We start from the raw sequence: 27,912 nt of genomic DNA, 5'->3' as shown, positions 1-27,912 counted from the left end.
TGGTGTCCTTTTATTTATAGTCACACCCACATCATTCACATTCCCTCATCTCTGACCCTGGCAGTCACTAATCTGTTCTCCATTTCTATAATTTTGTCATTACAATAATGCTATATAGATGGAATCATATAGTAAGCATCTTTTTCATTCTGGGTTCCTTCGCTTAATTTAAGATTTATCCACATGGTTGCAGATTTCTTTTTTTTTAAATATGTTTTTATTGATGAGAGAGAGAGAGAGAGAGAGAGAGAGAGAGAGAGAGAGAGAGAGAAACAGCAATTGGCTGCCTCCTGTTTGCCCCCACTGGGGATTGAGCCCACAACCCAGGCATGTGCTCTGACAGGGAATAGAAGCAGCAACCTCTCCGTGTATGGGATTTTGCCCAACCAAATGAGCCACATCACCAGGACAGGTTTATTTCTTTATATTTCTAAGTAATGTTCTACGACAAGCATGTCAAACTAGCGGCCTACAGGCCACATGCCTCATTTATTTGGCCCATGTTAGCCTTTGAGTTTGTCATGTTCTATGGTATGAATACCCCAGTTTTTGTAACCATTGATCAGTTGAAGGACATACGTAGTTTTTCCAGTTTGGGGCTATTATGAGTAAAGCTACAATAAACATTTGTGTACAGGTTTGTGTCAACATAAGTTTTTATTTAACTGGGATAAATGCCCAAGAGTGAAAGTCCTATGGTAGTTACATGTTTAGTTTTATAAGAAACTGGCAAATTGTTTGCAGAGTGGCTGTGACATGTTGTATTTCTACCAGAATATGAGTGAGCCCATTTCTCTGAGTCTTTGCCAGCATTTAGTATTGTTCCTATTTTTTTGTCTTTTCCTGCTAGGTGTGTAGGAATGTAGGTATGTAGTGTGTAGTGTGACTGTACATTTTCAACTAGGTATGTAGTGTGACTGTACATTTTCAACTGCAAATGTTATGAAATATGCATAGAAATAAAGTATTTGTAATGAAGAGTTAGTATCCAAAATATAATGTGCTTAGGTATAAAGTACACCCTGGATTTTGAAGACTTAGTACTAAAAATGTAAAATATTTCAACAGTTGTTTTTTTTTAAATATCAGTATCATGTTGAAATGATTATAGGATACATTGGTGTGTACAAAATGTATTTTAAAAATTAATTTCGACCTTTTTTATTTTCAAATGTGGCTACTAGAAAATTTGAAATGATCTGGTGGTCACTCTGCTTCTGTTTGACAAGCTGGTCTAGACCGTAATGATCACAGACTCAGCTGAGCCTCTAGGTGGAGGGCCGTTTTATTCATTGCAGCAGTCAGCAAAGATTTTCAGTGAAAGGCCAGCTAGTAAATATTTTAGCGTTTGTGGGCCATAAAGGTTCCCTTTTCGAGTTTGCAACTGTACAACTCTGCTGTTGTAGCACAAAACCAATTATAGCTAATACTTAAATGATTGAACATGACTGTGTTCCAATAAAACTTTATTTACAGTAACAGGCAGTGAGCCCAAGGGCTATAGTTTGCCTATTCCTGGTATAATGAATTTAATTTAAGCATACAAACAGCAGAAAGGTCCATACAGCTTGGCTCTGTCAGATATGTTCTAATCAATAGAAGGAATTTAACAGGGTATTGGATGGAAGAGCAGAGAAATTAAACAGGGGATGGTGAACCTCTCAGAAATGAGCAACCACTGCAAAATGCTACCACCCCGAGATCTGGAGGGACAATGGATGGGAGGAGGGTGTTCTCAGAGTAAATCTTGTGGGAGCCAGTGCCATAGGGGTGGAGGGGGAGGGGAGGGGGGTGCCAGGCAGGGGCTGGGGCTGTGGAAGGAATGGCTTTAGGTAATCCAGACACTGGAGGGAGTGCAGTGGCTGCCAGGGTTTCCCCTGCCTTCATCCCATCAGATCTGTGCCAGGGCCTTGCAGTGGGTGAACCCACAGCAGGAAGGGAATCTGGGAAATGTAGTTCTGGTGCAGGGCAGAGCCCTGGAAGCATGGAGAAAGGACCTGAGAACAATGCTTTTTAAATCCACGGATTAAACCTAAAATTAAAGGGAAATAAGGAGCTTTGAGCTAGCCTGGTAGTCAAGAACAGCATTTTGTGCCGAATATTTCCTTCCTTCATGCAGACTCTTTTGAAGTAGTTTTATTATTTAATCCCTCAGGGAAGATAGTTAGTCAAAACAGAATAAGATGTCAGGCCCCAGGACCCGTGTGCTCAGATGGAGCCATCAGTTCTGTCGGTAAATCATCAGGAGCCAGCAGACGTGATGCCAGTGATGGATCGCGAGCTGGTGGTTTGCAGCAGCAGGAAATGTGACAAGTTTTCCCTCTGGGCATGAGCCACCCATACAATGTGAGATTGGAAATTAGGAAAACTGAATTTCACTTTAAGTCCAACTAAAGGACAAGGCATTTTTTTACTCTATTTTTTCCCCCTTCTTTTACTATCTGAAATACGGTAAAACTTCAATTTTGCTTCAATCCATTCCTGGCTTCCTAGAGCTGGGTTTGAAAGTGCAAAGGTAAGGACCAGTGACAATATGTTCACTCATCTTTGAAATGACATCAATCCACTGAAAAGCCCCTCATTTGTCCTCACAGTGTCCTGCAGAGATGCTGCCAGATGCCACTAACATTCACTTAGTCATTTGTTTTAAGAGACAAACTCCTTCTCCTTTTCTTTATATTTCTATGTCAGGTAACATTCCTGGACTCCTGATCCATTGCCTCACTCTCTTCAGGAGACTGGGGCAGACTGAACTGAGTGGGATTTGGGAGAGAGATCTAGACATGTGTCCCAAGCCCTCATAGGCCCATTTCTTAGCAATCATGAACTGGCCTATGCTCTCCCTTAGGCCTTTAAAGACCTCGCTACAGTGTGGGCATGCTTTTGTTTAGAGCTGCCTGTGATAGGGAGGAGGAAGGACTTAGCATTTGTTTTCCTTTTTTTAAAAACTTTTATTTTACTGTTGACACTATTACAGATACCCTCCTCCTCCTCCCCCTCTTTGTGCACTTCCCCCTTTCTTCTGGCCATCACCACATTATTGTCTATGTCCATGGGCTATACATATATTTTCTTTGGCTAATCCCTTCACCTTCTTTCATCCAGCCTCCACCTCCACCCTCTGACAGCTGTTAGTCTGTTCTATGTACCCATGCCTCTGTTTCTATTTTGTTCATCAGTTTATTTTGTTCATTATGTTCCACATATAAGTGAGATCACATGGTACAGTGTTTGTCTTTCTTTGACTGACTTATTTCACTTAGCATAATAATCTCCAGGTCTATCCATGCTGTCATAAAATGTAAAATTTCCTTCTTTTACAGCCACATATTCCATTGTATAAATGTCCCACATCTTTTTTATCCACTCATCTACTTGGGCTATTTCCAGATCTTGGCTATTGTAAATGACACTGCTATGAATATTGGGGTGTATATTTTCTTTCGAATTGGTGTTTGGGGATTCTTAGGCTATATTCCCAGAAGTGGTTTCACCCAGTCATAAACAGTCCATTTTTAATTTTTGTGGAAACTCCATACTGTTTTCCACAGTGCTGCAACAGTCTGCATTCCATCAACAGTGCACTAGGGTTCTTTTTTCTCCACATCCTTGCCAGGACTGTTGTTTGTTGACTTATTGATAATAGCCATTCTGCATCTCTCTGGTGACTGGTGACATTTTGTCACATGTCTATTGGCCATCTGTATGTCCTCTTTGGAGAAGTGTCTATTCAGGACTCAGTATTTTCAAATCTACGTAGTTGGGGTCCTAAATTTATATTATTTTAAAAATTAAATTTGTCGATCTAACATTGATTAATAAAATTATATAGGTTTCAAGTGTACAATTCCTTGATATACCATCTGTATATTTATATTCTTTAATAAGCATCATCATCTATAAAAGTGATTTACATCTCTTTGCAGTTGATTCTTATATTTCTATCTTAGTAAATTTTAAATTTAGGAGAAGGGGTATGTGATATATTTATGTGTCCCTCTAAAATCTCCAAAATTAAGCACGCCTCTCTCATAATAGAGGTAACCTGAAAGCAAGAAACATGTGTTAGTACACCTGTATTAAAAGTTGATATTTAATATATAACCTGGTTAGGTATTCTGCTAAAAATTCTCTCCCCCTCTCTCTTTAGTCCTCCCACACATAGTCAACTTAATGTTCCCAAAAAGTTTTCTACATTTCAACAAATAATACCACCCTCCACTAAGGTTTTGAGGCCAAACATGTAAGTATTGTGGATTTTTCTTTTTTCTTCATCCATAACATTCATAGGCGAGTCCTTTTAACTCTAGTTCCAAGATACAGTCCAATCTGTCCACCTCTCAGTACCAACACCACTACCCTTCCAGCCACCATCATCCCATGCTTAGAGTCCGCAGTAGCCTACTGCCTGATCTCATTCTTCCATCTTACCTGCTTAAGTCATTCTCCATGCAGCCAGAAATACGAACTGCTTAAACCTTCTCAGGAGTTTCCTGTTAAACTTAAGATCCATCCAGTCTTCTTACCAAGCCGGTAAGACTCACAAACCAGCAACTCTGCCTCTCTCCTTTTTCTCTCTATGCTTCTTCCACACAGGCCATTTTGCTCTTTCATAAAAGCATAAAATTGGTTTATAACTTAAGAGTTTTAATTTTTGTCTCAAATGCTTGTCCCACAGATTTTTCCAGACTCCACTCTTTCCAACTATAATTTAACCTCTCGAGAGAGACCTGATTCCTCTCCCAATTAGTCACCCAACACACGGACACACAGGAATTCATCACCCTGCTTTATTTTCTTCCTAGAACTTCCCTATTTGCAATTTCACATGTGAATGCGGATTATTTAGGGTAGGTAAGGGGTGGTAATAACTGGATCCCCAAATCGTATCATGGTTCTACCACTATAGAAATTTATTTATTGTTCATGAAATAGTCCAAGGTAGGTGTTCCTGTTTGTAGACAACTCTCCTCCATGTGTGGATTCAGAGTCCCAGATGCCTTTCACCTTGTGGCTCTGCTATTCTTTAGAGTCTGATGTCAACAAAAGGGGGAAATGTGTGTGTGTGAAGCATGCTCACTTCTTAAAGTCTTTGGACCAGAATTGGCACGTACTACTTACGTTCAAATTCTTTTGGTGATAACTAGTCACATGGCCTTACCTACCTGCAAGGAAGTGGAGGTAATGGGCAATAGAGTTCATCATTGTCAAGATGCTAATAATCAATAATAATATTCTGTGGAAGGAAACAGATTTTGTTAGAAATTAGACATTCTGCCATAGCTGCTCCTTTAGAGACAGCTCCAATTGAGACAGCCCAAGTTGACATTTCAGATACTGTGCTCACCTCAAGTTCCAGAATCTCTGAGTAATTCCTAGTTCTTTTCATGAGGTCCAGATGTCGTTCCTCATGTTCTGATGACTGAATTGAAAGATGAGCTGTCATTCACCTACCCCTAAATAAAATGGTACATCAGGGACAAATTATGCATTTCCATCCAAAAAAAAGAAAAAGGGAGTTTGAATGAGAATTTGAATATGAAATTGGGAAACACATCAAGTCAATAGTCCAAACCAGTGATGGAATGTTTGAGACAGGGACTGTGAATCTGTTTTTCCAGTGAAGGAATTTTCCTACTTAGAATCTAGATTGCTTGTGGGGAACTCCCATATTTATTACTATTTGTAGTTTTTTCCTTTGCTTTCTAAGAGGTTCTTTCTTTTACAGTTTCTTTCCTCTATGGCCACATCTGCAGTGAGGTTTGGGAATATGTCTTCCTTACAGGCTGTGCATTAGTTTTTTTTGCAATTTGCTTCCTGCTCATGTAACTTTGGGAAACCAAAGGTTTTGAGAGGGCAAGGCTTATTAAAGGCCAGGCTCATGGTTTCTTTGGCAATAAAGTGCCCTCAAAACGTATTAGAATTTTGATCTATTTGCTTCCAATCCATGTTGTGTGTCCACAGTATTCTCCTATACTGTATGTCCTTAGTTAACATTGCTGATGGGTTCTAAGAAATGAAGTAAAACAACATGTAAGGAAAGCAACTTTACCCCAGTCTCATTGATATAAACTAGAGTGAAGTTCCTACAGCATCTCAGCAACATTACAATAAAACAATGTTAAAAGAAATGACTTTGATACTGCTATATTTTTGCTTCCTGAAACCCATGCCTCTCAACCCCAGGCCTATGGTGTCACCTGAAACAGTATGTATGAGCTGGAAAGCAACACCTATAATCTTATTTTTGTTTCCAACTGAGTATATATGTTTAAATTCCAATTCCAATAAGTACTTGTCCTCATTTTTTATTCTCATCTCCTGATATTTATGGTAATTTATCATTTGTCTCTCCATTTTAACAAGTCCCTTAGTTTCTGTTTGCTAAGCAGTCAACGTTCCCCTGAGCTTATTAGTTTTTAATAATATGTTGGAAAAAGCAGTAACTATAACCTGACACAAACTAATACCCAAAAAGTGGAGCAATAGGCTAGGCAGGTGCTTCCTCAGCCTTCCCAGTTATTGTAGGGTAGAGTGTTCTCAGATATATTTAACTGCATAATGCAGGTCTTCGTGTTTCTAGCCTGTGATATCTGTTCCCGGCCACTCACTGCTTGGTCACATATTCAGCTTATTTTCATAGCAGCACTCAAATCATGGTACTGGTTCTATATTGTTTGGGATAGATAACAAACAGACCTCACAATATGGGGTGCAGCAAAATAGGCTTACAGTTGTGAGTACTCAAAACACCGAATTTATTCTTGTGTTATTATTTATTGAATAGAGGTCCATTGCATGAAGATTCGTGCAATAGGCCTTCCTTCCCCTGACTGCTGGCACTGGTTTTCCTCTGGCACCTGGGACCCAGGCCTTCACTCCGGCCGGAGCCTTCAGTCTTCACTCCAGCTGGAGAGCCTCTCCTGTAGCTCCCTCCGCCCCCTGCCTTCCCCCTCATAGCAGGCATCCTGCCCCGCCTGGCTGCTCCATGCCTATATATGCAAATTAACCCACCATATTTGTTGGGTTAATTTGCATACTCACTCCTGATTGGCTGGTGGGTGTCACGGAGGTACAGTAAATTTGCATAATTCTCTTTTATTAGTATAGATTCTTGTATAATGGCTTCACCTGTAGATGATTGCTTACCACTTCCACAGCAGTTCAGGGCAGGGCTTCCTGACTAGCAGGTGTCTTTCCTTCAAATAGTGATTTGGGGACTCAGGCAACTTCCATGAGGAGGTTTCTCTATTCCTTGGGGCCATTGTTATTATGATCACCTCCATTTGGGTCACAGACAGGCAAAGATAAGAGGGAATTGCACCCTACAGCTATTTTCTTAAAGCCTTTGCTTAAAAGGGACACAGATCTCTTTTATTGCTAAGAAGTAGTCACATGGCCACATTTATATGCAAGGGGAGCTAATAAATTTAATCCTGGCTGAACAATTGCTGCCCAGTAACAAATATATTCTCTGAAAGAGGAAATATGTGTGTGGGTGGACTTGCAGCCATCTTTGCCACATGCATGCATGTGCTTCAGTTTCTGTCTATCGTGCATCTTGATTAAAATGTAAACCTTATGAGCCCAGATTCTTCCTATTATTTCATTGGTATAGTCTCACGGCACAGAATAATATCTTGATTAGAATAATCACTCAATAAATATTTGTAGAAGAAATGACACTATGATTAATAAATTGTACTCTGGGGTTCATTGTCCTGATTCTGACAGGTATTGTAAGAGGTGGTTGTTTCAATTTCTTCATCATCCAAAGGTAAAATCATATTATCTATCTTACAAAGTAAGGATTAAATAAGATACTACCTATATATATAATATCTATATATATAATAGAGAAATATGCTAATTAACCAGGAAGCCATTAGGGACAGGAGGAGGTTGTGCATGCAGTGTTGGGGGCGGGGTGGCAGGGGCCTCCGTTTGCCTGTGCTGCAGGAGGGCCTGGTCAGCAGCCGCTGAGGCTGCTTCAAGGGCCAGAGAAGGAGGCAGGGCCGGACCGGCAATTCCAGGGTGGGCAGCGCAGCCGGACCTGCCCCTAGGCGGGTCCGGCCACGCAGCTTGACAGCAGACAGTAGAGTCTGCTTGGCCATAGCCGTGGCGACCCGTGAACAGGCAAGCGGCCTGCAGGCAGCACCCAGCATGGCCTGCTTGCCCACCGCCGCGATGTGGAGCAGGCAGGCCCCGCAGAGAGCATAGAACCATGGGGAGCGGGCCTAAGCCATCAGTAGGACATGCCCTGAGGGCTCCCAGATTGGAGAGGGTACAGGTCGGGCTGAGGGACCCCCCACACGAATTTCATGCACCAGGCCACTAATATATATGTGTGTGTGTGTGTGTGTGTGTATATATCGCACTTAGCATTATACTTAGTGCATAGTAAATATAGTCAACATAACATTCAGTAAATGTTAACTAATCTTATTAATGCTGTTATTATATGTGCATATATCTATACAAATACACCATATCATAAAAATTTGAAGATAATTGAATAGAATGTTACTTCTTAAATTTAAAACAGACTTCATTATTAAAATGGTTGTTTGGGACCTAAGTAGGAGTTTGATGTTAAAACAAGTCACTGTCTTGGATTCATAAATTTAGAGGATTTATATTGTAACTAGAGGCCCGGTGCATGAAATTCGTGCACGGGGGGGGGGGGGGTGCGGGGGGGCAAGGGTCCCTCAGCCTGGCTTGCAACAATGCCAGCGTTCTGTGCATCCCGGCTGGACTCCCTCCCTCCGCGGGCCGGGGCATGCGGGACACTGGGGCTTGTGGCCGGGGTGATGCTGCCAGCATCCAGCGCCCAGGCTGCTATGGGCACCGCCATCTTTGTGACAGAGTGATGTTTAATTTGCATATTACCCTTTTATTAGGGTAGTGGCCCAGTGCACAAAATTTGTGCATGGGGGGGGGGTGTTCCTCAGCCCAGCCTGCACCCTCTCCAATCTGGGACCCCTCGAAGGATGTCCTACTGCCAGTTTACAGGGATTGGGTCTAAACCGGCAGTTAGATATCTCTCTCGCAATCAGGACTGCTGGCTCCTAACCACTCACCTGCCTCCCTGCCTGATTGCCCCTAACCACTCTGCCTGCCAGCCTGCTCACCCCTAACTGCCCCCGCTGCCAGCCTGCTCGCCCCAAATGCCTCCCCTGCTGGCCTGCTTACCCTCAGCTGCTCCCCCTGCTGGTTTGCTTGCCCCAACCTTCCCTCCCCACTGGCCTGCTCACCCCCAACTGCCCCCCTACTGGCCTGCTCACTCCAAACTGCTCCCCCCCGCTGTCCTGATCACTTCCAACTGACTCCCACTGATGGCCTGCTCACCCCCAACTGGCCCCCCTGCTGGTCTGCTTACCCCCATCAGCCCCCAACAGCCTGATCACCCACAACTGCTCGCCCCTCTTGGCCTCTAACCACCTCTACCTCAGCCCCGCCACCATGGCTTTGTCCAGAAGAACGTCCAGAAGGTCTCCTGGAAGGTCTCCCAGTCTAATTAGCATATTACCCTTTTATTAGTATAGAATAGATAGGGGCCTGGTGCGTGGGTGGGGGCTGGCTGATTTGCCCTGAAGGGTGTCCAGGATCAGGGTAGGGGTCCCGTTGGGGTGTCTGGCCAGCCTGGGTGAGGGGCTGAGGGCCGTTTTCAGGCTGACTACACTCCCTTCAGGGTGGGGGTTCCCGCTGAGGTGCCTGGCCAGCCTGGGTGAGGGGCTGATGGCCGTTTGCAGGCTGGCCATAGCTCCTTCAGGGTGGGGGTCCCCACTGGGGTGCCTGGCCAGCCTGAGTGAGGGGCTGATGGCTGTTTTCAGGCTGGCCACAGCTCCTTTAGGGTAGGTGGGTCCCGCTGGGGTGCCTGGCCAGGCAGGGTGAGGGGCTGATGGCTGTTCGGAGGCTGACCACAGCCCCTGGCGACCCACGCCACCAAGCCCCTCCTTTCTTGCTTTTTTTTTTCCCAGTGCCTTCTTGAGCAGAGGCCAGGGATGGCTGGAAGCAGGTATCTGGGATTTATTTATCTTCTATAATTGAAACTTTGTAGCCTTGAGCAGAGGCCAGGGCTGGCCAGGGTGGGCGGGAAGCTTGGCTTCCTCCATTGCTGGGCACAACCCAAGCCTCCTGCTTGCTCCAGTTCTGTGGCTGCCACCATCTTGGTTGGGTTGATTTGCATACTCGCTCCTGATTGACTGGTGGCCATGTCTTGTATAGGTCAATTTGCATGTTTCTCTTTTATTAGATTGTATGTAAAGCAAATTCAGGGCCTCAAATAGGGGCATATGTAACCTTATAGTACTTAGATAGTCATGCTGATAAAATCATATAACGAATGGGAGGGTCCCTGTTGTCCTTTATACTGGATATGAAGGAAATAACATTTCATAGGAAACAAATTATTGACAAGTTATCAAAAAAATCAGTTGCCCTAATAAAACATATCATTTAAGGGGGGGAATGTCATTGTTGTTTCAGAATGATATTACATTATCTTTGCCACACTTTATGCAGCACACTCAGGAAATGAGAAAACACCTAAACTTCCAGTTATTCAATAAACTTTTATTTAATGCCTATCCTGTTCCTATCACTGTGGTAGGCACTGAGATTATAGTGATGAACTAGACAGAGAGGAGTGGTAGTAGGAGGTATATAAACAAGGGAATGGGAAAATGGAATGCCAGGTTATAAGTGCCACAATAGGAAATAGTACAGCATCCAATGGACACTCTCAAGAAGGGCATCTACTAGCCCGGCTGGTGTGGCTCAGTGGTTGAGCATTGAACTATGAACCAGGAGGTCAAGGTTCAATTCTTGGTCAGGGCATGTGCCCGAGTGGCTGGCTTGATCTCGAGTAGGGAGTGTGCAGGAGGCAGCTGATCAATGATTCTCACCATTGAAGTTTCTATCTCTCCCTCTCTGAAATCAATAAAAATATTTTTAAAAAGAAGGGCATCTACTAGAGTTATGGGGTCCCAGATTGTCCCCAGAGGAAATCATATGTAAGGTCAGACCTGGAAAATAGATAGGAGCTAGACTGGTCAACAAAACTTTTGCTCTTATAGAATTGATGTTTTGTTTTATATTAACTTATATAGAAAATATACAGATGTATATATACATTTTCCATATCCCATCAACTAAAGAAAATCAGTTAATATTTCAGTTTATTTCATTCCTATTTCTGTGTAAATTCTATTTAATTGAAATGGGGCAATATAAAATATTTTTCTGTTTTGTCACTTAGAATAATATTGGAAGACTTTTTTAGTTTTTTTATAAGCATTGTTTTAATGGCTACAAAATATCCCAGCTTATAGTAAATACAAAACTTATCTCATTGTTGTACATTTAGATTATTTCCATTTTTAACATTTTAAAATTTACTGGGACTTAATATTCTATTTTAAAGATGTTCAAAGGTATGTAAACATACTTGTTGTCATAATATGGCAAAGTCTATATTTCCTGAAGATAGCTCATAGAGAAAAATAGAGGGAGGATTATTTTTTCTTGGCTACCCTGATGGCAAAAGTAGAATCTTCTGGTATTTATAATCTCTGTAGATTGTCCTTATTAGAATCAGTGTTTTGTTAAGTATCTCTGTATTATGTGAACTAGGGGTTCTTAGAAATGTTGGTCAGTATTGAAATGTTTTATTGTGGGATTTCTTGGAGCCTTTAATAGGCCAATATGCATTGCTAAGCTATAAGAGATGGGGTATATCACTAAGTTGTGATTCCCAAAATTATTTAGTCAGGATATCTTGTTTATGTAGCTTCTCATGGGATAAGTGTTCCATGGAGCATAGCTTTGGGGCTCTTCATCAGTAATGACATGAAATATTGGATTAAGTTTATCCAGAATATTTTCAGATATTAGTCAAAAGAGCATGGCCTCCTTGTTTAGTCTGGGCTGTGAGTCAGAAAGTTGTGGAACTGTACAATTCAGGAGTGTGTGACCTTGAATTGATACTTTAACCTTGCTAGGTCCCAGCTTCCAAAAGGGGTATGATTGGTGTGCTGTGAAGATTTAGTGATAATATATTTGAGCACTTGGCAGAAAGTAAGTGCTCAATAATCACTATGTTGTAATTGTTGTCATTAGTATGTTTATTTTTTAACTAGAGGCCTGATGCATGAAATTTGTGTAAGAGTAGGCCTTACTTCCCCCTGCTGCCAGCACTGCTTCCCTCTGGCACCTGGGCCCGGGCTTCCCTCAAAGCCCCGCTTCATCCAGAAGGATGTCCGAAATAATTAGCATATTATGCTTTTATTATTATAGCTATTTATACCCTTACTATATACATACCATGACAAACTAGAGTGAAATTTAAAGTTGCAAAAAATATTAACATACCTGTACCCATTCTCTGTTGAAAGTAGTCGGTAATTTTAATTTTACAGGAGTCTTGTATTTCATTATGTCTCAGAGGCAGTATGACAAAGATGAAACTACTCTGTAATCTCCAGGAGGGCAGTGGTAGGTAAATTTTGTTTACCAGCCTATACCTAGTGACTAGCACAATACCTAGCTCATAGTAGAACCTCATTTAATGTGGTCACAAAGCGGAATAAAATATATTTATTTAGCAAACGTATTTGTTTTAAAATTACCCATGCCACCATATCTCATCCTCTACCCATATGTTACATCACTGACCAACCATTGCATGCTTTTTCATGGGCTTGGAAAGGGTCTCAGAAACCTTACGCAGCATTCCAGGAGCACCTGATACGTTAAGGTTTGAGGTTATAAAGGTATCTTGCATTGTGTGTTGATATTTGACCTCAGATCTTTTGTTGACTTGGATTTGCTGGTCTCGTTAAACAGATTGCATCTCCTCAAGGACAGAAGCCCTGTCAGAGTCATCTCTGGACATACTAGTGCCTGACACTGTACCAGGCACATGTAGCTCCCCAGGCATACTTTTTTTTATTATTATTATTTGAGGGAATGAGTGGTTTCCAGCTGGTGACTTACCTCATAATATTCGGTGTCTATCACAGGTCTTCCCCCCACAAGGAAAAGGCATCTCCAGCAGTTGCTTGCCAATGCTCACCAATTTCCACTTCTCTTCTTAACTACCTTAGAATGTATTAGCTCACTAAGTAAAATTAGCTTTTCACACAACTTGGCACAAAAGTGTCTCCATCTGGAAAATTGCTTGAGAGGTAAATTTTCCAAAATTGGATTTATAGTTTAAACTCCTATGGGGGACATCAAATAGATCATTTATAATGCGTAAAAATTCATGCACTATACCCTCCAATTTGTCATTTTTATAATTCTGATTTTCATGTCTAGCAAAATTAAATTATATGGCACCCTTGGGAATAAGCCACACTGTGTGTTTTCAGAGGTTTGGATATTTCCCCTTATGTATTTTTGTTATTCTTTTTCTTGGGCTTGCTTTGCCTACTTGGGGTCTTTTGTGGTTTCAAACAGATTTGAGGATTTTTTATTCTATTTCTGTGAAAAATGCCATTGGGATTTTGATAGGGATTACGTTGAATCTGTAGATGTTTAGATAATATGGACATTCTAACAATGTTAATTCCTTCAATCCATGAACACAAAGTATATTTCCATTTCTTTGTGTTTTCTTCAATTTCTTTCAAGAATATCTTGTCATTTTCATTGTATAAATCCTTCACCGACTTTAAGTTTATTCCCAGGTATTTTATTATTTTTGCTGTGATTATAAATGAGATTGTTTTCTTTATTTCTCTTTCTGATAGTTTATTGTTAGTATATAGAAACTTGGCAAATTTTTATATTGATTTTGTATCCTGTAATTTTGCTGCATTCATTTATTATCTCCAATAGTTTTTTGGTGGAGTCTGTAGGGTTTTCTCCATATAGAATCACACCAATTGCAAATAGTAACAGTTTTATTTCTTCCTTCCCAATTTGGGTGTCTTTATTTTTATTTTTCTTGCCTAATTGCTCTGGCTAAGACTTCCAGTACTCTGTTGAATAACAGTGGCAAGAGAGGAAGGGTATCCTTGTCTTGTTCTTGAAATTAGAGAAAAAGCTTCCAGGTTTTCACCATTTGAGTATAATGTTAGCTGAGGACTTGTCATATGTGGCCTTTATTATATTGAGGTACTTTCCTTCCATACCCATTTTATTGAGTATTTTTATAAAAAATAGATGTTGTATCTTGTCATATGCTTTTTCTGAATCTGTTGAGATATATGATTCTTATCTTTTATTTTGTTAATGTGGTTTTCATGTTGATTGATTTGTGGATATTGTACCATCCTTGCATCTCTGGAATGAATTCCACTCATGGTGTATGATCTTTTTAATATGTTGTTATATTTTATTTGCTAGTACTTTTTTAGGAGTTTTGCATCTATATTCATCATAGATACTGGCTTATAATTTTTTGTATGGGTTTTCCTTGATTGGTTTTTAATTCAGGGAAATGCTGACCTTGTAAAACGAGTTAGGAAGCATTTGTTCTTTTTTTTTTTTTTTGGAAGAGGTTGAGAGGATAATTATTACATCTTCTTTGAATGATTGGTAGAATTTAGCAATGAAGTTTCCCAGTCCTAGACTTTTGTTTTTTTGGGAGGAAGTTTTTATTACTGTTTAAATTTTTTACTGTGATTGGTGTATTTCAGTCTTCCAGTTCTTCATGATTCAGACTGGGAAGATTTATGTGTCTAAGAATTGTTAATTTCTTCCAGGTTGTCCACCTTCTAGGTGGTATATATCCTTTCACAATATTCTTGTAAAATGCTTTGTATTTCTGGGATGTCTGTTGTAACTTCTTTTTCATTTCTGATTTTATTTGAGTTGTCTCTAATTTTTCCTTATTGAATCTAGGTAGAGGTTTTTCAATTTTGTTTATCTTTTCAAAGAATCAACTCTTCGTTTCATTATATTTTTCTATTGTCTATTCTCTATTTTACTTATTTCCATTGTGATTTTTATTATTTTCTACTTTCTACTTCATCAGTTCTACTTTTTTCCAGTGCTTTATAGTTTTATAAAGCACTTATAGTTTTATAATAGATTGTTTGTTTGAGGTTTTTCTTGTTTGTTGAGGTAGTTATGTTTTGATAAAACCTTCCCTCTTAGCATCACTTTTGCCGCATCTCTAAAATTTCGGTATGTCATATTTTCATTTTTATTTGTCTTTTTTGATCTCTTATTTTATTTATTCTTTGACCCAATAGTTGTTTATTGGCATGTTGTTTGATCTTCACATATCTGTCATTTATCCAGCCTTCTTCTTATAGTTGGTTTCCAGTTTCACAGCATTGTGATCAGAAAAAAATGCTTGGTATGATTTCAATCTTCTTATATTTTGGGACTACTTTTGTGTCCCAACATATGGTCTATCCTTGACATAATGTTCCATGTGCACTTGTGAAGAACATGTATTCTGTCGTTTTGGGATAGAAAGTTGTATCAATGTCAATTAAGTCCATTTTGTCTAATGTGTCACTTAAGGCTGATATTTCCTTATTGACTTCCTATCAGTATGATTTATCCATTGCTGTAAGTGGGGTATTCAAGTTCCCTTATTATAATTGTATTTTTTTGCCAGTTTCTCCCTTTAGGTCTATGAGTAATTGCTTTATATATTTTGTTGCTCTCAAGTTGGAAGCATATATATTAATAAATGTTAATGTCTTCTTGATGAATTTATCCCTTTATCATTATAAAATGTCCATCTTTGTATCTTGTTACCTTTTGTCTTGAAGTCTATTTTATATGATATAAGTATGGCTATCCCTTCTTTTCCCTGGATGGCCTTTGTTTGGAATATCTCCTCTATGTACTTTTTAATGGCCACTTTAGATAGAAATACCTCTAAAATATGTTTATATGTCTATGCTTTATGTAATGTGGGCTACAGGGCAGAATTTTAACTTTTTCTAATGATTCAAGTTTATCTTATGAAATAGCTAGTATTTACTAAAATGTAGTTAAATTAGGTTCTTACTCCTTGGTAAGAAACACTTTAAAAAATTCAGTGGCCTAAACCAAGATAATTTATTATTGTATATGTATCCATATCTACATGACAGGTCATCTGTGGGGTTTGACTGACCTGGGCTGGACCGAGCTGGTCTGGCCTGGAATGGCTCTTGCATTTCTAGGCAGCTAGAGGGCCTGCTACACGTTGGGTGATGTAAGATGATCAAAGCTACTGGGTTCCTTTCTGCTCCGGGTGGTGTCTCAGCCTTCCGCAGGCTACCCATGCTTTTCACGGGGCCCAGCAGGAGTGTGCAGGCAGCAGGAGTATACAGGGCCTCTTGAGACCTGGCACAGTCACTTCCACTGCACTCCTTTGGCAAACTAAATCGTGATGTTAGCCCAGTTTCAGGGGCTGGAACAGTAAACTCCACACGGCGATGGAATTGCTGAAAAGTCCCATTGCAAAGGGTATAGACACAGGGAGAGTTGAAAACATGGGGCTATTTTTTTTGCAAACAACCTACTATAATATCATTAAGAAAGCATGAGCTGCAGGCCTCTCAGCTCCTGATGCTAATTGGCCTCAGACCAGTATGAACTTTGAGCTCTACTGTTTGCCTTTTAGGGCCCAGGTACCTCTTTTCTTGTCATTAGGCTTTCTATGTTACCTTTGCTGTGGAGGTGCCCACTTCTCACAGCCATTTAACTATACCCTTCTCTTTTCAAATGTTCCTTTGACTCACTTGATTGGAAACCAGCTGACTAGTGTCTATTAGAAATATGTCAAAGTCATTCTCAGTAAATTTTATGGCACGAGGAGCACCCCTGTGAGTGATGCGTTTTCACAGCTTGGAAGCAGAGCTTTTGGCTGCTAGGAAATATTGTAGAGCGGTACGTTTCCAGATTGCTAGGGTGAGGTTACAGATAAATGTTACATATTGTTTTATTTCCCATAAATGGAAGCATTTCATACATTTCACATTAAATTCCAAGATGGGGTACAGGGAGGATGCTCCTGTTTTTTCACACCGGTCTATCCCCAGGTGCTCGCACAAGGCGTAGGGCTCATGCCAGGTAGAACAAAGAAATAAATGTGTGGGTGGTTGTAGTATTTTAAGCCTAAGGAGACTTGTGAAAATCCCCAGTGCTTTCAGTGTTCAAAAAAAATGAAGGTGGTGCAGGCAATGTTTCTTGCCTCTGAGGGGTATTACAAAGTGAACTAATGTCAGGAAAGGGCTTTGATAAGCCTAGATGAAGGGCGTCCCGCACCTGTAATGTTTTATTGTTATAATACCATAAAATGCTTTTTGGGACATATAGCTTACATATTTTCCATAAAATTAATCCATAAATCATGTACACAATGTATCAAATCCAAAAGCAATAGCTTTGACCTTAGGAATTGCTGCAGCTGTAGTTTGATGATATACTGCCTACAACATCAGCAGTGCTCTAAAGTGCATGAAATGTGCTTTCATATGCTCAAAATGAGCACACACTTAACACAAATTACTGTGTGCTTTCAAAAATTATTAAATAATTCAGAGTTTTTTTCATGTGGAATTATAAGTATTTTTAGACATTATTACAAATGCTGAAATTTTTAGTCATTTTTGCTAATTCACATGATATACTGCTCACTTCAACATGTTTGATAGAATTACCTTATGCTTTTTTGGGGGGGAAAGTAATCATTTCCTGATGTTCCTGCTTAATAGCCATATACAAATGTCTACAGGGCTTTTAATGAAATGTCAGCACACTTAATCGTGTTGTTACATCTTGGTTTTATGTTGCCAACATGGCAAATATAATATTCACATTTTTTCAAAGGAATATTCATTTCTCCTCCTCACTTACACTATCGAACTTATGAGTAACTAACTATAAATGATGGAAATAGGTTATTATTGCCAGTGTTGCCAAAGAGTGATTATTCACATCAATATCTTTGAAGGAAGAACTTTCTAAATATGATTTTTTAAAAGCATAGGAAGGCATATCTGTCACAAGTAGACTTTTGCTTAAATGGGGTTACTTTCAAAGACTCCCGAGTGCCATAGAGGGTCTGTAGAAGAATATTATTCTGCAGGTATTAAATCAGAATGGTAAGTGCATTCCTCTCCCAGGGGGACTGAGCAGAACAGGAGAATACCATTGAAAGGGGTTCCCTATTACAGATGCAAGGTAACCTTTAAATATTTGCATAGTGTAATAGCAGCCAGCAGCTGTAGAGGGGCAATTACTCATCCCTACTGGATTCCACAGTGGCTGGGCAGAACTTTTCTCTGCTTCTCTCCTATTTGATTCAGAAGATCATTTGTTATGAATTCCTAAAAAATTGCTCACATCACTCCTATTTTCTCCTCCTCTGAGAAGAAAGTGTAGTTATAATAATACTCTGCTTTCCAGGAAACATCTAGCGAATGATATTTCTGTCTCAGTGTTTTTAACCCTTTCTACATTGTTTGGAATAACTTCTCATTCTCCATGTTAACATTATTTAAGGTATGTATTCATTTCCTAGGGGATTCTAAACAATCTGAAGGCAGAAATGGCATATTAAATATCTGTTTTTAATAGCTCTGATATATTTCTGATATTGTTTTTTGAAAATAGTTACTTAATACTGAAATAAATTAAATTTATAGATGTGTTATAAATAGTACTATAATACTATTTATAGTATTTAATACTAAATTGAATATTTTATTTATGTGAATATTTTAGCTCTGAATAGTTTATGCTTATATATCAAAATTATCTAAATATATATGGACACTATGTTCTTTTAGTTAGACTAATAAAGAAAGAACCACATAAAAATGGAGCTCGTGTTTTTAGAACTGTGTGTTTGTGTAATATGAATACTGTGTTTTTGTTTAAAAAAAGGAAGGCTTTTATGAATCTAGTTTATTTTTTCATGTATATACAGTCTTCTGTTTTTATTTTTCACACTTCTGTATCTGAGAGAAGGTCTTATTTTTATTTCCCAACAAGTCTTGACCTGGTATGGGGGTAATCACAGTTTTGCTTTTTTTACCCCCTCCTCTCTTCACCTCTTAATAAGATGAATATAGATTTATCTGACTAAAGTTCTTTATGCACTAACAAGTTGCATCTTAAGATTGCTTTTTCTCACATGTTCCCAATGGTGTGACAAGGTGGTATAAATAAGGTAGTTTGTATTAGCTGCATGTCTAAAAGAGTATATGGAGAAGGACATTTGGAGTACATTAGACATAACTTTAGGGATGCTAGGGAGGATATTTGAAACCAGGGATGATGGATAATGTGACATCAGTGTTGGTCATGTTACCAATGAGGACAATACAAAATGTTCTTATGTATGTGTTAAGATATTCATCCTATCTACACTAATAAAAGAGAAACATGCAAATTAACCACCACTCCGCTATGCCCACCAGCCATTCCCACCAGCCAATCAGGAGCAAGTATGCAAATTAACCCAACCAAGATGGAGGCTGGCCACGGAGATGGAGCAAGCAGGAGGCTTGGGTTGCCTCGGCAATGGAGGAAGCCAAGCTTCCTGCCCGCCCTGGCCGGCCCTGGCCTCCGCTCAAGGCTACAAAGTTTCAATTTTAGAAAATAAATAAATCCTAGATACTTGCTTACAGCTGGCCCTGGCATCTGCTCAAGGAGGCTGAAGCAAAAAAAAGGAAAGAAAAGAAAAAAAGGAGGGGCTGGGACCTTGGGTTGCCAGGGGGTGATCAGGCCATGATGGGATGGCAGGGGCCATTGGGGGTAAACAGACCAGCAGGGGGGCCAGTTGGGGATGAGCAGGACGTCAGTGGGGATCAGTTGGAGATGATCAGGACAGCTGGGGGCAGTTTGGAGTGAGCAGGCCAGCAGGGGGGCAGTTGGGGGTGAACAGGCCAGTGGGGAGGGAAGGTGGGGGTGAGCAAGCCAGCAGGGGGGGCAGTTGGGGGTGAGCAGGCTGGCACGGGGGGCCGTTTGGGGTGAGCAGGCCGGCAGGCAGAGTGGTTAGGGGCAATCAGGCAGGCAGGCAGGCAGGTGAGTGGCTGGAGCCAGCACTCCTGGATTGTGAGAGGGATGTCCTACTGCCGGTTTAGGCCCAATCCCTGGATTGGAGAGGGTGCAGGCGGGCTGAGGAACAACCCCCCACCCCCCCGAATTTCGTGCACCCGGCCACTAGTTTAATGTTAAAAAAAATAATAAATATATTGTTGGTCTCTATATTTTAACTGTGTAAAATTTTAATACAACATAGAACTCTGATTCATAGCTTTTCATTTCACTCTGCATCTGGACTCACAATGGTTATCGCTCAGTTTGGAATTTAAGGGGCTTGTGTCCTTAGAAATGTTTTTTCTCAAGATTTTTCATGATTTTTAAAGTTCTGGGAGTGAAAAGTGATAGAAATATTTGACATTTTTTCTATGATATTTTAATGCATCTTCTTAAAGCCTTCTCATTCAAAATCACTGTAGAGAAGGGTGGAAAGCTAGACTGACATGTTCAAACTCACCTGATGAAAGGAATAATTTGTCTGTGCTGGGCAGCAGGTTTTATTGTCCCCTCATGTACTCCTTTCCTTGGAAAAGAACCACCACTGTCCTTGTCAGCTAACAAACACCATTGCTGGGCCCAGTTCCACAGTCTCTTAGTTTAGACTAAATGGGGAAGTTGGGTTATGTTGGACTTACTTACACCCAATATTTCGAGGAGGTTAAATTATTTTGTATTTCTGTGGGGAGCATGTGAATAGACAGAGTGCATTTAAGAGAGGGAAAATAATGATATTACCTCTACTCTGTAGAAAAGAGTTGAGGGCAGGCTTTCACTCCACAACTGCAATTTTGTACCTTGTACCTCTGCTCTGCATAGCCGACTGCACTGGAGAGTTGGCTGTCTACACAACTGTGAGGTCAACAAAATTTGGTTTGCTTTTCTGTAGGATAGAAAGGTGAGATTAAGTGATTAAGTAAGTGCCCAGAGTCATATAGCTAGAGAGTGGAGGAGCCACAGTTCAAATCCAGGCTGTCTGATGGCAAAGTCCAGGTTATTTCTAAAGCAGAGGATGAGAAATGTAAAGCAAATATTAATAAGGTATAACTAAAATATATGTGAAAGGTTTGACCTGAAAATTTTGTTTCTTGAAGTTAAAAAATAGGATAGCCCTGGTCAGTGTGACTCAGTTGGTTGAGCATATTGTCTTGTGCACTGAAAGGTTGCCAGTTTGATTTTTAGTCAGGGCACATGCCCAGATTTTGAGCTTGATCTCTGGTAGGGGTGCATGTGGGAGGCAGTCAATCAATGCTTCTATCTTGCATCAAAGTTTCTCTCACTCTCCCTATACCTTTCTCTCTCTGTAAAATCAAGATACAAACAAAAAATGGATAAAAGGTAAAACACAATCATACAATTATTATTTTGGGCAGCCCAAAGCTAAACTCAGAGTGCCCTTCATAGCCCTTCTAGACATCATGGCCCTTCTGTTATTACTAGAGGCCCAATGCATGAAGATTTGTGCAAGAATGGGCCTTCCTTCCCCTGGCTGATGGCACCGCCTTTGCTATGGCCAGAGACGCCTTTCTGCCTTATCTCTGGCCCAGAGCCACCTTTCCACCTTCCCATGCTGCCCAGAGGCCTAGAGCTGCTGGGGCACAATGCAAGCATCCTGCCCCACCCCACCCCTGGCCACTTGGTGCCTGAGTATGCAAATTAGCCTGCCATATTTGTTTGGTTAATTTGCATACTCACTCCTGATTGGCTGACGGGCATCATGAAGGTACGGTCAATTTGCATCTTTCTCTTTTATTAGTGTAGATTCTTTAAAATACAGATTTTATAAATGTGGAACACAGGGACAGAGTTCAGGCTCTTGGCTCACTGCCTTGGTCTCCCCTCACCACTTCTAGGATTTTGGACAGGTGATGTGGCTTCTTCATAGTGTGGACAAGTCTCAGAATTTTTGTTAGGATTCAGTGATATAGTGTACATCAGTGGTTCTCAATTGTAACCATTTTCGCAAGGGACATTTGACAATGTTTGGAGACATTTTTGATTGTCACACTGTGTGTGGAGGGGTGCTACTGCCATTTCATGGGTGGAGGTCAAGGATATTTTTAAACATACTATAAGCACAGCACAGCTCTGCCCCATATGTCAAATGTTGATCTTGAGATCAACACTTGTGTAGATCAAGAGCCTGGTAACTGACAACACCTCCCACATGGACCTGCTGCTCACTGTGTGCCAAGCACTGTTTCAAGAGCTTTACTAAAACCATCTGTTTTCACAAGCCAATAGTTTGAAATTACTGAAGATCAAGTAGAAAAGTGCTGCCCATGGTGACAGGGGGTGAAAGAGCAAAATCAAGATTTGGACTAAAGCCCATGTAGCTTCACAGGGCTTCCTACAAACCCACTTTCTTCTAGTTTAAAGTAGCTACTGTCATTGACTCATTGCTTTAGCTATTTGAAAGAATAAATGAACATAAGCATTTAAGGCCACTTTGTCAGACACATGAGCAGAGCCCTGACCACTGTAGTGTGTGTCTTTCTATTTACATGCCCAGGTGCTCAGAGAAGGAGTTGTAGCTAGCTGCTGTTACCCCCATAGTAGAACAAAAGGTTTGGCAGCACTGTAAGCGATGCTCTGCCTCCATTACTTATGGGAATTATCATGAGAAGAAGCAGGTCAAAGAGGAATAGTGGTGTTATCCCCTAAAGGGGACTCTTCAGTGAGAATACCCAAGACTGGACATTGCTTTCAAATGTGTTCTAATAGAAAGAAAGACAGACAGGAGCTGTGGGGTCACCCTCCCCCAAGACTGAGTATGAAAGCTAGTTTTGATTCATCTCTTCCTGTAAGTGAATAGTCAAAGAGGTAGCAGTATCTTTTTCTGGGACCCAGTAGATGAGTTGCCCAACATATCCCATGGTTTATGTGATCAACTGGAAAATAAGTAAAGGACAGGGATTCATGGTGAGGCTGTATCATGAACAAAGTAAAAGAAAACCTTAACTAAATCTTAATGTAGATTAGGAAGTGTGGGCTTCAATTATAGTAGCCCCCACTTATTCATGGTTTCGTGTTTCTTGGTTGCACTTACCCACAGTCAACCATGGTCTGAAAAGATGAGGTGGAAAATTCCAGAAAGCAACAATTCACAAGTTTTAAATTACACACCATTCTGAGTAGTATGATGACATCTTACAAATCTGGCTCAGTCCTGTCTGGGACCACGACTCATCCCTTTGTGTAGCATCTCCACGCTGTATATGCTCCCAGTCTGCTAATCACTTAGTAGCCCTGTGGTTATCAGCTAGACTGTTGTGGTATCACAGAGCTAGTATTCAAGTAACCTTCATTTTACTTAATAATGGCCCCAAAGTGCAAGAGTAGAGATGCTGGCAATTCAGATAGGCCAAAGGGTAGCTGTAAGGTGATTTCTTTGAGTAAAAAGGTGAGTACAGTATAATATCTCAGACGGGAAGAGAGAGGGTGTGGACCACATTCACATAACTTTTATTATAATATATTGTAGTAATTGTTATATTTTATAATTAGTTATTGTTATTAATGTATTAGTGTGCTTAATTTGTAATTTAAACTTTATTATAGGTGCTTATGTGTAGGAAAAAATGGAGTATATACAGGGTTTGCTCCAATCTGCAGTTGCAGGCATCCACAGGGGTCTTGGAACACATTTCCTGCTGATAATAGGGGACTACTGTATTTCAAAGTGGTATAGGCTTCGGATAATGTGTTTCATCAAGGTAGGAATTAGGATGTGCCCAGACTAATTCTCTGAAATCATAAGGGGGATAAAGAGTTGTAATAGCATGTTACAGTCAGTTAGTACCCAGGGAGTAGAATGTTATGGTCCACATTAAATTTCCATATCCAGACCAATGAATTAAATATTGATTTTTGTAGGACAGGAATATAACAGGATAGTTCACTCTAAAATGACAATGAATATAAATTCATAATTTTGTGGGTGATTCAGAAATACCTTTCTTTGTTTTGTTTCTGTGGTCTCTGTGTGGAGAAAGAACTAAAGGATTGAACTTCCTTACCTGCTGGATATCATCACACTGACTTTTGTATTCAGAAGCACAGTATTTTAACTAAGGGGGACAGTGTAGAAGGAAGTCTCCCTGAGGGAACTGAGGATGGAATAGGATGGGAGATGCCGATATGCAGTACTTTCTGTCATAGAGGGAAAGTATATTAGATATGGGTATTGAGCTGCACTAACAAAATATTTTAAGATGGTAATGAAATCAACTGGTATATACACACACACATACTCACTTATAAATGAGAGTATAATGTAATATATTGTTATCACATTATATACATTTACATATACTAAATACTAAATATATAATAAATTATATAAAGTATATAATGTATAAGAAATAGAATTGGCTTAAATATATTAATGTAATATTAATATTATATGAAGTATTTATTTCTTATAACACATAATATATGGTTAATATCATTTTTTCTCTATATATAATCCTACATATATATATATACACACACATTTATATATATATATATACATATACATATATATATATATATATATATATATATATATATGTATGTATATATACATCAATTCTGTTTATTGTGTACTAGAGGCCTGGTGCATGAAATTATGGATGGGTGGGGTACCTAGGCCTGGCTGGCAATCAGATCAGGACCCATCAAGTTCCCCGCCTCCCCGCCTCCCGCCTCATCCTTCCCTTGCCGCCCACGTGCCACCACCATGTGGCTTCCCACCATCCCGGCTCCTCCCCTCCTCCTTCCCTCATTGCCATGTCTGCTGCTACCCACCCCTGGTTCCCAGTCCCAGCCCAGAGCCCGGCTCGGATAGGGCGATCAGGACCTGCCAGCCAGGGGGAGGGACTGGGAAGTTAGCTGGCTGGCCCCATCAGTGATTGGGGCCTGAGGGCTTGGGGCAGCTCCTGCGTTAAGTGTCTGCCCCTGGTGGTCAGTGCACATCATAGCGACCAGTCATTCCAGTTGTTCTGGTCATTCCATTGTTTAGGCTTTTATATATATAGATTATTGCAGAATATTGTCCTGTTTCGACATGGCATACAGTGTGGATAAAGCAGTGTTTTATACCTGAATTGATGATTACAAAACTATAATTCACTAATGTATGGACAGTAAAGTACATCTTGTCATATCCTGAAGTAAAACCCAGCACAGCACAAGCTATGTTTGAAAAGATATAGAAAAATCTAAGATTAGAGAGCTTTAAATTGGGCTGTAAATTAGTGATGTGTGTAATGATTACTCTGAATTGGGTCATGCGTTTCCAGCGTTCAGCCTTGTCACTGTGCACTTTGATCTCCTGTCTTCTGTCTTTGAAGTGGTGGGCATTAGACCCATACATGTGGGTCTCTGCGGCATTTTATATCATCTCGTTCTTCGTGAACTGGCGGCAGATCTGAGATGTTTTGTGAGGTGTTCATTGCTCTGTGTGCTTGCATATCCAGGAAGGGATGTACAGGCTTTGGATCAGAAGTTGCATTTTAACCTCAATTTATGATGTAGATCCTAAAAATAAATTAGAAAACGGTTTCATTTTATGTTATCTATAATATGTTATCTATGGAGATTTGAACATATGACCAACTACCTCATCTAATAAGAGAATAGCATTACACATGCAAAATATTTCCTTTTTGTTTTTCCTCTAGTAAAAGAGTGACTTGGGGGAAAAAGTTTGTGAACTTTTGCACACTAGGGGCAAATTCTTAGGGATTCACGATGTATATTAAAAACCTTGAGAAGTCTTATAAACAAGATAACTTTAAATGTTAACTCTTTTTTTAAAATATATTTTATTGATTTTTTTACAGAGAGGAAGAGAGAGGGATAGAGAGTTAGAAACATCGATGAGAGAGAAACATCGATCAGCTGCCTCCTGTACACCCCGCACTGGGGATGTGCCCACAGCCAAGGTACATGTCCTTGACCGGAATTGAACCTGGGACCCTTGAGTCTGCAGGCCCACGCTCTATCCACTGAGCCAAACCAGTTAGGGCTAAACGTTAACTCTTTATAGTTCCCAAACTTACATAATAACTGGGTCACTCCCTGTTATATGATCTCTGAGGATGCTGCCATTCCCCAGGAAACATTTGGGCAGTTCCCACAGGTTGCTATGGTGCCTTCAGTCCCAATTGGATGCTGATTACACCAGGAAAAGCAGGGGGGCAGCGCAGTGCTTCCTTGTCTCCAGAAGTTGGTAAAAATTTAGTATATTTTTAAAATCATTTGTATACTAGCATTAAGTCTATCAAGTGATTAATGCTACCTTATAATAATTATTATCTTCATTATGCAAATGTAAACTACCCTCATAACTCAAATGACACTTCTTCGATTCCATTTCATTGTAAGTGAAATTCCCACAAAGCACTTTGTGAAATTCCAATAATTCAGAGGAGTGGGAGGGGGTGGAGAGGACTCGGGGAGGCTAAAAGGAGTTGACGCAGGCTGCAGGCCACTGCCACATGCTCACCCAGCTAGAAAAGGGTAATGAGGATGGATTTTTTTCAGCGCACTATTGAACGAAGAGCTTGAATGTCCTGTGGGGCTGTCAGCCCTTGGGCTGATGAGGGATGTATTAATTATTAACTTCTCTGATTCCTTTTAATTATTATATGTAGTGACAATTATTGTTGCGGGTACCCATCTCAGCTAAAAAAATTTAGGTGCATTAGCAATACAGTTTTTTGATTCATCTTTAACTCAGTTTGATTATTTATTTTGAGTCCTTTACCACCAGGGTCCCTCATTTCTTTCTCTGGGATGTCCTCCTTAAGCCATCAGAACACACTGGCCACCACTTAGAGGACCCTTGTTCCTGACAGGCTGGCTGGTGACTCTGGAACTCTGTGCCATTCTTGGTCCCCTGAGCTTCTTTCCACTGTGCCAAGCCCTTGGATATCTCCGAGGGGCTCAGTGGCCTTGGCCTCCCGGGCTGACACTTACTTTCTGGGGAAGCAGCATACGTTGTCTCTCTCCTCTCTCCCCTTTATGTCCTTATCTGTTCTGCTGCAGACAGAAGTGCCAGAGAGGAAGCTCTTTATTTTGAGCTAGAAGGTATGTGCCTGGGGGAGAGGGTCTCTCACTAAGAAACATCCAGCAGAACCTTGTTAATAGACTGGACTTCTGGTAACACAGAAACCAGATGCTTGTTGGGCTGTGTGCATTTTCAAAAATGTTCTCACATCACCCTCTCTGAATAAATCTGTGTTTCCGTAAGAAAGACATATTTCTTGAACACATTTCTCCAATTCTCCCAACTCCAAATGTAGGTGGGTACTGGTTTTCTGACTCAAGTGGTTAGGGGTGATCAGGCAGGCAGGCGAGCCATTAGGAGCCAGCAGTCCCAGATTGCGAGAAGGTGCAGGGTGGGCTGAGCCCTCCCTCCATGCACAAATTTCGTGCACCGGGTCTCTAGTATTGGATAAATAAGCATTTTTAGTTGTTTCTACATAGAAAATAACATTGTGATTCAGCCATGGTTTCTCATATTTTTTTAAAATGCAATAATTGGGAAATTATTTTTCAGAACATAAGAGCAGTGTCTCAAATAGTCATAACATTACTGTTTAACACAGGAATCATCACTCCTTTGAAAAAGAAATTAGATGGACTGGGTGTTCTGTCCACCGAAAGGCAGCTTATGTTTTGTTCTCTCTCACTGTCCATTATGAATGTCTGCCCCTAAAAAGAGAGATGTGTTGAGAAGCAGATATACTCCATGTAACCAGTAAAAAATTGATGTTACTAAGAAAAAATATTATCTCAAGAATGTTCTAGTGCAATTTTTATCCTAGAAACAATTAATTCTTGAGTTGCGTTAGTGGCGAACAATCTGGGTGCCATCTGGCCCTTTTGCTTCATGTATTTTAAAGCCTATGTGCATAGTCC

The 27,912-nt window shown here is 40.3% G+C and overlaps 1 protein-coding gene and 1 pseudogene across 2 annotated transcripts in view; one reads left to right on the top strand and one right to left on the bottom strand.

Moving 5' to 3' along the window:
* The window catches only part of LOC307106513 (procathepsin L-like), a 51,839-nt pseudogene extending 26,400 nt beyond the window's left edge, over positions 1-25,439 (bottom strand). Inside the window, exons 1-2 of the transcript in view lie at positions 25,359-25,439; positions 16,085-16,397 (exon numbers count right to left, since the gene is read on the bottom strand). The product of the transcript in view is annotated as a procathepsin L-like (transcript). The remainder of the gene's footprint in view (positions 1-16,084; positions 16,398-25,358) is intronic.
* Positions 1-27,912, top strand: part of THSD7B (thrombospondin type 1 domain containing 7B) — a gene marked incomplete at its 5' end in the record, with an annotated part of 754,786 nt that overhangs the window by 128,991 nt on the left and 597,883 nt on the right. The gene's annotated exons all lie outside the window — the stretch shown is intronic.

This window comes from Cnephaeus nilssonii, assembly GCF_951640355.1.
Source record: "Cnephaeus nilssonii genome assembly, chromosome: 10".
NCBI classification, from domain to species: Eukaryota; Metazoa; Chordata; class Mammalia; order Chiroptera; family Vespertilionidae; genus Cnephaeus; species Cnephaeus nilssonii.
This window is presented reverse-complemented; position numbering and strand designations above follow the sequence as displayed.